The sequence below is a fragment of the Cebus imitator genome, unplaced genomic scaffold, assembly GCF_001604975.1.
Source record: "Cebus imitator isolate Cc_AM_T3 unplaced genomic scaffold, Cebus_imitator-1.0 Scaffold162, whole genome shotgun sequence".
NCBI lineage: Eukaryota > Metazoa > Chordata > Mammalia > Primates > Cebidae > Cebus > Cebus imitator.
Window position 1 is genome coordinate 1,287,904 of NW_016107477.1, and position 11,278 is coordinate 1,299,181.

At 40.8% G+C, this 11,278-nt stretch overlaps 1 long non-coding RNA gene across 1 annotated transcript; it reads right to left on the reverse strand.

Annotated features, from left to right (window-relative positions):
* Positions 1-5,610: 5,610 nt before the first annotated feature.
* On the reverse strand, positions 5,611-8,201 carry LOC119473483. The gene is made up of 2 exons (XR_005202699.1): positions 8,171-8,201; positions 5,611-5,678 (listed from the first exon to the last, which is right to left on the reverse strand). It is a non-coding gene; the product is annotated as an uncharacterized LOC119473483 (long non-coding RNA).
* Positions 8,202-11,278: the final 3,077 nt, after the last annotated feature.

An 11,278-nucleotide genomic window follows, 5' to 3' on the forward strand; every position in this document is an offset into this window, starting at 1 on the left:
CTTGTAGCCTAGGAGCAATAAGCTTAGGTGTGCAGTAGGCTCTGCCATCTGGGATTGTGCATGTATAATCTGTGATGTTTGTTCCAGGACCGAATTGCCTGAGGACCCAGCATTAATGGATGCATGACTGTCTTGTGTTATAACAAGAAATATATTTGTCGTTGGTTTCTGTCACAGAGTACGTAAAACTCTCAGAAGCTCCAGAGCGATAGGAATATCATTTCGTATTCATAAGGAGCCACCCCTCCCCCGACCTCCCCGAAACTCCTGCACTCAGGTCTCTCCTGGACCTCATCCTCTGTACCTCTCCATCTAGCAGTTCGTTTATACCCTTTATCATTAATGGGTAAATGTAATTAAAGTGGCTTCTTGAGTTCTGTTAGCCATTCTAGCAAATTATGTGAGCCTGAGGAAGGGGTCACAGGAACCCCTGATTTATACTCACTAGGTCAGAAGTGTGGAGGCCTGGGACTTATGACTATTGTCTTAGTGGAGGGCATTCTTATGGGACTGAACTCCTAAGCTGTGGGGTCTGCACCCACTCCATGGAGTCAGTGCCAGAATTGAATTGTTGAACGGCCAGTTGATGTTAGACGAATCCGAGAATTCGTTGTTGGTATTGGAAAACACCCCAGCTGTAATATCCCAGAATGGAACTAAACTCACCAATTTAATCTACTTGAGCTAACAACATAAAATATGAGTAAGGAAGTTGTTCCTAGCTTTTCAACCTTGTATTTCAGCACTAAACCACTGAGCTGCTTGTGATCTTCTTAAGAAACCTCTGTTGATATTTCTGACATTTCCTTTATCACCCAAAAGACCACCAGGATGGCTAGATAGTAGAAAGGAGTTCCTTTTTTTTTTTTTTTTTTTTTTTTTTTTTGATGGGCTCTTTTTTTTTTTTTTTTTTTTTTTTTTTTTGAGATGGAGCCTCACTCTGTAACTGAGGCTGCAGTGCAGTGGTGTGGCCTCGGCTCACTGCAACCTCCACTTCCTGGGTTCTGGTTCAAGCAATTCTACCTGAGCCTCCCAAGTAGCTGGGATTACAGGCACAAGCCACCATGCCCAGCTAATTTTTGTATTTTTTAGTAGAGATGAGGTTTTACCCTGTTGGCCAGTCTGGTTTTGAACTCCTTGTGATCCACCCGCCTCTGCCTCCCAAAGTGCTGGGATTACAGGCGTGAGCCACCACACCCGACCAGAAAGGAGTACTTTAATGGTGATATTGGCTTGCAAGCTGGGAAGATATAGTCTCCACCTTGGAAGGCGGTCTCTTTCCCAAGAGAAGAAGGACATGTTGGATTTCATGCCTCGTAGGGCTGGTGTCATACAGATTGAGCAGGTTTATAGCAGGTATGCATATTTATGAGAGGAGCCATGCGCATGTGCAATGGGTAAGCATATATGTAACATACACCCCATGTTCACTTCAGAGAAGAGTTTTAGTATTAAAATGAGGTGGAATTTGACACTTTCTGTGTCAAAAGGTAAACTAAAGGACACAAAGACAGTTTGTGTGCAGCCTCTATACACTGGCTGAAACTGGTATGAGGCCTGTAATCGTTTATCAGAAACGTATGTGGTAGGGCCAGTCCTCTGTTCCATCAGAGTTGTGGCGAGTTGTAAATCAGCCTGATGGCTCATATTGTTAGGGAGATTGTAAGAGTGTGATTTTTCTCATAGTTGTAAGAATTTAGAAAGTGGCCAGGCCAGCTTTAACCTTAGGGCCCATCTCAGTTGATAAAGGCCTCCCAGATCACACTTAACTCTGTCTGAACAGAAAATAACGCACGTCTTTGTAAGTGCCGTAGATCAATGTAATTAATAATCTCAATTAGTGATCTCCCTTTTCCATACCCCTTCCAATGTTACTTTGCATTTCTTCCTATCATAAGGCAGGAATCAGGGATGCCCTTATTTTTACTTTGGCCAATAGAAAGGGAGAAGTGATGGTGTGCCAGTTCCAAGCTGAGGCTCTCAAGGCCTTACATATTCCTATCTATGCCATGCTTCTATGTGATCGCCAGAAGAATAAGCATGCCTACTGGGGAATGGAACACGGCCAGTTGCTCCATGTGAGGCCCTAGTATGAGAGAGCACACAGTGCTCAGCCAGCCCACCAGCTGGCCATCTGTGGTCAGCATAAATGAAGGAGCCCAGTGATGTCAGCTGAGCTGGCTCAGATCAGCAGAACCATCCAGCCAGCCTAAATACTCCTGGGAAATAATAGATTACAGTGTTAAATCTCCAAGTGTTGTAAGTGTTTTTTAATGCAGCAATATTTAGGTGAGACAATAAGTTTATTGATTATTACATTAAAATAACATTATTTTAATGGGATGTCTTTTTATACAGCAATATTTAGGAGAGGCAATACATCTATTTATTATTACATTAAAATAATGTTGTTTCTGGCCAGGTGCAGTGGCTCACATCTGTAATCCTAGCACTTTGGGAGACCAAGGTGGGAGGATCCTTTGAGCCCAGGAGTTTGAGACCAAACTAGGCAACATAGCACAAGCTCATCACTACAAAAATAAAATAAACTTTTAAAATAATATGATTTCTTTTCTCTTGGAGTAAAATGAGTAACTAACTAGGTGTTCTGCTCCCCTAAAACTCGAAGGTTGTGTAAGTTCAGCATTTGTGATTTCAGGGACAAAGTCATAGGAAGCAAATGCAGCTATGTTCTGTACAGATGTAGGGCAGTATACAGTGCTGGCCCATTAACGTTTCTCATACGTTCTCCCTAACTAGCCATTCTCTCCTTCCTATTAATTCTCCTCCCTCACTTTACAAAGATATGCAAATGTTTTCCACCCTGACGGACAGCAACAGGAGCCCTCCTTTGACTTCGTTTCTGTCTTTCTCGGCCCTACCTTCTTCTTCCCTTAATTACTAGAACCCTATAGAAATCTGCCTACAGAGGACACCTACACTTTAACTCCCTGCAGTCTGACATCTGCTCCCTGCACTCTACTGAAACAGCTCTCTGAAAGGTCATAAATGGCCCTTGAATTGTCCAAATTTATTTATTTATTTTTGAGACAGGATCTCATGATGTCACCCAGACTGGAGTGCAGTGGCAGGACCCTAGCTCGCTGTAGCCTTGAACTCCTCGGCTCAAGCGTTCCTTCCACCTCAGATTCCCGAGTAGCTGGGAGTGCAGGCTCGAGCCACCACTCACAGCTAATGTTCATGTTTTTTGATAGAGATGGGGATTTGCCATATTGCTCAGGCTGACCTTGAACTCCTGGCTGCCAGTGATCCTCCTGCCTTAGCCTCACAAAGCACTGGGATTGTAGGCATGAGCCACCTCGTCCAACTTTATTTTATCACATCATTATTATTACAAGGCTCTTCTGTAACATTTGATGATACCGAGCACAATTTTTAAATCCTCTCCTTTGGCCTTGATAAGGGACAAAATCCCTCTGAATTTGCTTAGAAAAAAAGATAACTTTCTCAGGCAGAATCAGAAGACTTTCCCAACACACAAAGTCAGGAAGCTCGCACGGCACTGAGTCTGAGGCTACCCTCCCTCACTCCAGGGGCTCCCGTTTCTCAGTCCTTTTCATGCTGTCCTCTCTGTTTCTCAGTGTGCTGTCTTCCTCTGCCTCAGCAGGTACCATGGCCAAACCCAGCCACCTCAAGCCTGGTTCAAGCCCCTCACAGGCTGATTTGCTTCATGAATTCCAGTTTCTCATTCTTGGGAAAGATTAATGGGCTCAGCTTGACTCAGGTGTCTCCTGTTAATCCATAAATGGGCAGAGACACACATTCAGAATGCCAGAGATGCCCACCCCAGCATAAATAGCATATAGAATGGCAGGCATCCCTAAATGCATCTCCAGCATCTTGCCTGGTTCCCACTAGTGCTGCAGCCCTGTCTGGACTCCCTGCCTTCCTCTCTGACCATTTCTCAGTCTCCTTCGCCGATCTTCTTCTCTTCTGTTTATCCTCAACAACTGGCTGGTAAGATTCTGTTCCTTCTAAATCCGGGCTCTTTTCCTGAGCTTTCAGTTCCATTGATATGACATTAACTGGTTTGTGGTTGTGGTTTTACTCCAAAATCTATATATCTTATACCGACATTCTCTGCAGTTGCACACTCAAACTTCCATCCTGGTGCCTGCTACCTCTGCATTTGACATATCCACATCCTCCCTCATTTTTTGCTCCCTGATCCTTTTCTTTTTTTCATCCTCTTTCCCCCACCCTTATTTGAGACCGCCATCATCCCAGCCATTCCCTTCGCCCTGATTCCTGCAGGCTCACTCTATTGTCAACTGTTATTGACATTTTCTACATTACCATTTTCTCCCCACTCCATTTTATTAAAAAAAATTCTGCCCTCCTCTCCCATTACCTACCTCAGGCCCTGATCATGTCTCTCCAGAACTATGTTAGCACTCCTGACATACAGTTGGTTTTTTGTTTGCTTGTTTGTTTTGAGTTGGAGTCTCACCGCCACTCAGGCTGGAGTGCAACCTCTGCCTCCCAGGTTCAAGCGATTCTCGTGCCTTAGCCTCCGAGTAGCTGGTATTACAGGCCTGTGCCATCATGCCTGGCTAATTTTTTTGTGTTTTTAGTAGAGACAGGGTTTCAGCATGTTGGCCAGGCTGGTCTCAAACTCCTGACCTCAGGTGATCCACCTGTTCCAGCTTCCCAAAGTGCTGGGATTACAGGTGTGAGCCACTGCGCTTGGCCTGACATATAGTTTTAAGTGAACATTTTTACCTTGGACACCCACATAACTACTTTTTGGAATGGATTAGGGAAGAATTCAACTGGTAGATGTAATTAAAAAGAAATTTCATTCTTTTATCTGTGGAAGGACAGTGGAAGAGATTCAAATAGCCCATCTACGCCAGCCCTCCGAACCAGCTGAGACTCTCCTCCCTCCCTCCTTCTTTTCTCTTCTATTCTCTTTCCCAGGTCAGCACTTGCCATGGACATCAACTTACCCCTAAGAAATCTCAGCCTGTGCTTTTTACCTCCAGTCTGTCCCTTTCAGTATCCCTCTCTCCGCCCTCTTGATCTTGTACTACAAACACCCAAAGACCAGCGCCCTCAGGGACAAAGCTTCCCTTCCTGGGTAGGTGGGGTTGGGCAGGAAATAGAATGATGGAGCTGATCAGGCAGAAGCAAGGATGCAGGCTGTGAGCTTTACACATGAAATATTTCACCCACCACATTTGTCTTGGGGCTTACAGTTTTGTTTTTGTTTTTAAAAAATAAGATTTCACTCTGCCTACCCAGGCTGGAGTGCAGTGGCATGATCACAACTCACTGCAACTTTGAACTCTTGGCCTCAGGCGATTCTCTCACCTTGCATTCTCCTGGTCCTTCCCTTCTGAGTAGCTAGGATAACTACAGGCAAATGCTACCATGTCCAGCTAATTTTTAAAATTTTTTGTAAAGATATGGCTTTGCTATGCTGCACAGGCTGGTCTCAAATTCATGGCCTCAAGAATCCTCTGGCCTCTGCCTCCCAAAGTGCTGGGATTACAGCATGAGCCACCACACCTGGCCTAATTCTCTATTTTTTTTAAAACATTTATTTATTCATTCATTCATTCATTCATTCGCTCATTCATTCATTCATTTTGAGACAGAGTCTCGCTCTGTCACCCGGGCTGGAGTGCCGTGGCACTATCGTGGCTCACCGTGACCTCCACCTTTTAGGTTCCAGTGATTCTCCTGCCTCACTCTCCCGAGTGTCTGGGATTATAGGCACTCATTACCACGCCCAGCAAATTTTTGTGTTTTTTGTAGAGACAGAGTTTCATCATGTTAGCCGGGCTGGTCTCGAACTCCTGGCTTCAAGCAATACACCCACCTTGGCTTCCCAGAGTGTTGGGATTACAGGTGAGAGCCCTAACTTTTAAAATCTTAGTGTATTAGAACCTCTGGCGCACATTGAATAGTAGGGGATTGTGGGCAGCCTTATTTTGCTCCTGACTTTAATGGGAATGTGTTAAAGTTACCATGTTTACTATGGGCTCTGCTAAAGATGCTTTTTCAGGTTAAGGAAGTTCCATTATCTCTTGTTACCGTTTTGAGTTTTTTGGGTTTTATTTTTTACATAAACATGTTTGGATATCATCAGATGCATTTTCAACTTCTGTTGAGACAAGTCACTTTCATTTTCCTTTCATAATGACTTATTTTGTAGAGTTCATTTATTTCTGGGCGGATTATAAACATACGTGTTTAAAAGTCATTTAGATATTCTTCTCTTATTTTTGCTTTATTGCTTATATTCATCTTCCCATTTCGATTTGTTGACTGTTTGTTTTTCCTCAGTGTTTATAGTCCTGGGGACTTGTAGTGAGCTGTTTTCTCTCTCCCCAATTCCCTCTCCTCCCTCTTTTGCCTTCTCCTGGCCTGCCTCTTCAGGTCCAGCTTCAGGCCTTGAATTGGCATCTCTGGCCTTTCATTCTATAGTGAGACTGAGCATACTGCAGATGCAGCCACCAAGACAGTGAGGAACTTGGCCCAGGCGCTGTGTCTTTCTCTCTCTGAGTGCACAGCAAGAATACAACTTTACATCAGCAATAGTCCCTGGCAGCAAAACCTGCGTTTTCAGGCTCTTTTCAGAGATAAGAGAACAGCACTCAAAGCCCAGCTTTAGCTATTGAGCCTGGCTCCAGTCCTTCATCATTGTGAAATATTCTTTGGCAGGAATGGAACTGCCACTCACCTCTGATATGTCAGAACCTTGCATACTTCTTTTCACATAAGTCTCCAAAAATGTTTCTGGCATTGAAACCATTTCATGACCAACTGGAAACTGAGTAAAGTCTCATTGGAAATACACCATGGTGGAAGTCCATTCATCAATGCCATTTTGATCTAGATGAATTAATCCTTTCTGTGTGAAGGATTTCAAGATTCAGTCCCTGTTCACATGCATAGAGTGGCTCTAAAGAAAGGTAGGTACATTCAGGTAATTACTAGGACAGACAATTACCACATACTCAATAAATAGTTGGTGCTAACAAGGATGATATAAGAAGTGTTGCTTCATCTACGATTCAACTCTAAGAAATCGAGTTAATATTTCTTACATATGCTTTCATTATTATAGCTTCATACTTTCTCTGCCTGCCTTCACTTATCATTGCTATGTGGAAATGTATGCAAGTAAGTAGCCTATTTATCTGAACTTATAGTCTCCTATTTAATCATAATTTCATTTACCAAGATTCCTTCCAGAGGTCATAACTCCCACATCTCATATTAGTAAATTACTCTCACCTTCCCCTCCCTTCTACCTTTCATTTCTTTTGCTTTTAAATTTTGTCTCTGTTATGTGCCAACTCTTTTGTTTCTGGCTGTAGAGTATCCCAGAAGAGCTATTATATAGAGCTCTAGACATGGGACTTGATAATCTCCGCCTTCCAAAACAAAGTCTGATTGCTTTTTTTTCTTTTTTTGAGACCGAGTCTCACTCTGTCACCCAGACTGGAGTGCAGTGGCACAATATCAGCTCACTGCAACCTCTGCCTCCCAGGTAGCTGGGATTATAGGCTCCCGCCACCACGCCTGGCTAATTTTTTGTTTTTTTAGTAGTTGACAGCATTTTGCCATGTTGGCCAGGCTGGTTTCGAACTCTTGACCTCAGGTGATCCACTGACCTCTGTCTCTCGAAGTGCTGGGATTATAGGTGTGAGCCACCGTACCCGGCCTGATACTTTTTTGAATCTTAAATTATCTCACTTTGGGTTACAACTCAACACATACATCTCGATACTCACATTGGTTTTCTATTCTAGCACTCCAATCTGGAGAATAGTCTTGTGCTCTCATCTTTCTTCCACAGGCTCTGATTTAAACCTGGAAATGAACGACCACCAAAAGAAACAGCAAGCAGAAATCCAAAGGTGGAACTCCTACTTTATCACTAGCAGTCTTAATAATCAACATAAATTTTTCATGTGGACAAGTACTAATAAGCCAGAATACCTTGCACTGATTCATGTTCATTGAATTGTTCCATTGTTTACTTAGCATGTAGATAAAGTCTTACACCTATAGTTATATTTTGCTATACTCAGACTTTGTTCTAGTCAGATTTTTTTTTTTTTTTTTTTTNTTTTAGATGGAGTCTCGCTCTGTCACCAGGCTGGAGTACAGTGGTGTGATCTCGGCTCATTGCAACCTCCGCCTCACAGTTTCAAGCAATTCCCCTGCCTCAGCCTCCCAAGTAGCTGGAATTACAAGCATGTACCACCATTCCCAGCTATTATTTGTATTTTTAGTAGAGACTGGGTTTCACCATGTTGGCCAGGATGGTCTCGATCTCCTGACCTTGTGATCTGCCCGCATCCGCCTCTCAAAGTGCCGGGATTACAGGCGTGAGCCACTATGGCTGGACTCTAATCAAATTTTTAAGATTTTTGTGCGATAATCTTCTTCACAGAGGTGCTGTAAACATTTATCTATGTAAACATTCTTCTTTATCATCTTTACATAAAACTCTAAGGGAAAATTTTAAGTAGAAAACTATGCAAACTGCAATTGTCCAATGTTGGCCCTTTGTCGTATTGTCAATGTTCTTTTAGAGCTTTCTTCTAAATGCTTCCCTCCACCTTCACATCAGCTCTCACCATGCAATTAGCGTCATTTTTCTTATTTTTAAAATAAAAAAATAATTATTATTTCTATTTTCTGCAATGTTATTAAGTGGGTTTCACTGATTTCTGACAATCCAACTTTTTTTAAAAAAATGTTTAGAGACCATCTTTCTCTGCTGCCCAGGCTGAAGCGTGTCATGATTATAGCTCACTGCAGCCTTGGGCTCCCAGGCTCAAACAACCCTCCCGCCTCAGCTTCCTAAGTAGCTGGGACCATAGATGCTTGCCACCATGGTTGGCTAATTTTAAAAGCTTTTACAAAGATAGGGGTCTTACTATGTTGGCCAGGCTGATCTCAAACTCCTGGCTTCAAGTAATCCTACTGCCTCAATCTCCCATTGCTCCCGGCCGATCCAACCTAGAGGACATCCTGTCTTAAATAACCAGGTATTTGATGGCAAAATACTTAGTGGCATCTTTTAAAAATTTTTGTAGGTCAACAAAGAGTGTAATATTATGAGGCAACAGTTAATGCCATATATTATTTTTCCCTAAGTGTAAGTCCAACTCAACATTCTGAAAACAATTTACAAAACTGTGTCCAAACTATTTCCTAATAATAAGTATAAACATCCTTTACCTTGGAAAAGATTTACTGATTTCATTTTCTTCTCAGAAAAAAAAAGGCTTAAGTGCAAAAACAGTCTTATGAGCAAAGCAAACATCAGTTCTTTCCCCTCCTTTCATGGCTAATGTTCTAATTCAGATCCTCCCCATCTTGTGCCATGCTTCTCAGATTGGGGGGTTGTTCCCCCAGGACTGGGCCTCCGTGTGCTGAAAGTGCATAAACTCATGAGCATCTTCCTGAAATACTGTTATTCTCTCACTTTGTCAGGTGGGAGACTAAAATCATTTAACTGATGATCCAAAGCATTATTTTTATATTAAAATAAACATGGATATATTACAGAGTAGAGGCAAAATATGCCTGGATTTCTAAGATAAAACTGGAAGCCTCACAAATAATTTTGTTCTTCTGGAAAAATTATGTTTTACATCTTGTCTATCTCTAGAAAGCTGATTTTATTATTCTAATATTGTCCTTCTGTTAGGATTTTGCCTCCTCTGTAATTTCATTCAGCAGTCATTTACAGCAGAAGAGTTGTGGCTGGTGATTGAAGCCAGATTGTCTGTGGGCTATTTGTTCCTTTGACTTATGTATTTTGATTGAGGTGGAAGATTAACATCTGCTATAATACAGAATGACCCACGGTGCTGTTCATGAAATACAGATTTGTGGCTTCTGGTGACATGCTTGTTATAAACTATTCAAGTTGGTCTTATATGAATGGATTGAACATTTTATTGTATAGTGAAATATTCTTTCCAAAATAAGAAAGTTGATAGAAAACTGTTAGTGTTGTAAAAATGTTAACATGTGGGAAAAATATGGTTCCCCAGTTTGTCATGTGGTCAGAGGCCTGGAGAATGAACGATGTTAGAAGACAATGCAAGTGCTTACTAACCACACCAGGTGGGTTCAGATCTGTTTATTCATCAAATCCTTGCACTGCTGCTAAAAGCTCTGTCATGTTGTTTTATTGCAGAAAATATATCAACTTTGGCAAAATTAAAGAAACGAATAAGAATCTAACAAATCCTACTCCATTTATGTATTTCCCACCAAATATTTTTCTTATGTTTACCAAAGGTGGTTGTTTCCACATAGTGAAAAAAAAATCAGAAAATGCTGTGTGCTGCTTTTCCAAATTAATTTTAATTTATATTTTTATATATCAACATGGTTTTCAAGGTTGACATTTTTATAACTCAGCTTGACAAAATTAATTTTATTTCATATTTTTATGCATCAGCATGAACCCCATGGTTGACATTTTTATAGCTCTGCAGTGAACTTCAGTTATAATATGATTTTTTTTGCTTGCCATCTCCTATTCTTAGTCATTTGGGTTTTTCCCTGCTGTGTTTTTGTTTTTGCAATCATAAATAGCATTACTATAAATATTTTTTAAGTAAATAACTTCTAAATATGTGTACTTCCTTGGAGAATGTTCCAGAGAGTAAGATAATTGTGCCAAATCATACCCAGTAATTTCATAGCTCATCACATTTTTTTTCCTAGAACAACTAAAATAATTGACAATGTAACCAGAGACATTTAAAATTTGTCATTCTCAGAGACAACAGCACTGATATTTTATGATTTCTACTTATTTAATAAATAAGTATAAAATAGTATTTCTTATTTTTATTTTGTAGAGACAGCGTCTTGCTTTGTTGTCAGGCTAGTTTTGAAAACTTCTGGCTTCAAGTGATCCTCCCACCTAGACCTCCCAAAGTGCTGGGATTACAGGTGTGAAGCACAGAACATGTCCTAAAATAGTATCTTAATATTATTATAAACACTTACTAAATAAATGATAAGATTATGCATTCATCTGTATGATTTCTTATCTGTAGTTACGTATTATTGAATGATCCATTAATTTCTTTTAACCAATTATCAAATGGAATGTGATACATTTGTGTCAATTATTTACATATTTTAGAAAGCAAGCTTTTTAAAGAGCATCAAATGTCTAGAGCACTCTGAAATGTAAACAAAATAATATATGTCCTGAAAACACTATATAGATAAATAAATTTAGCACTTTTTTCATATTTAATTGTTT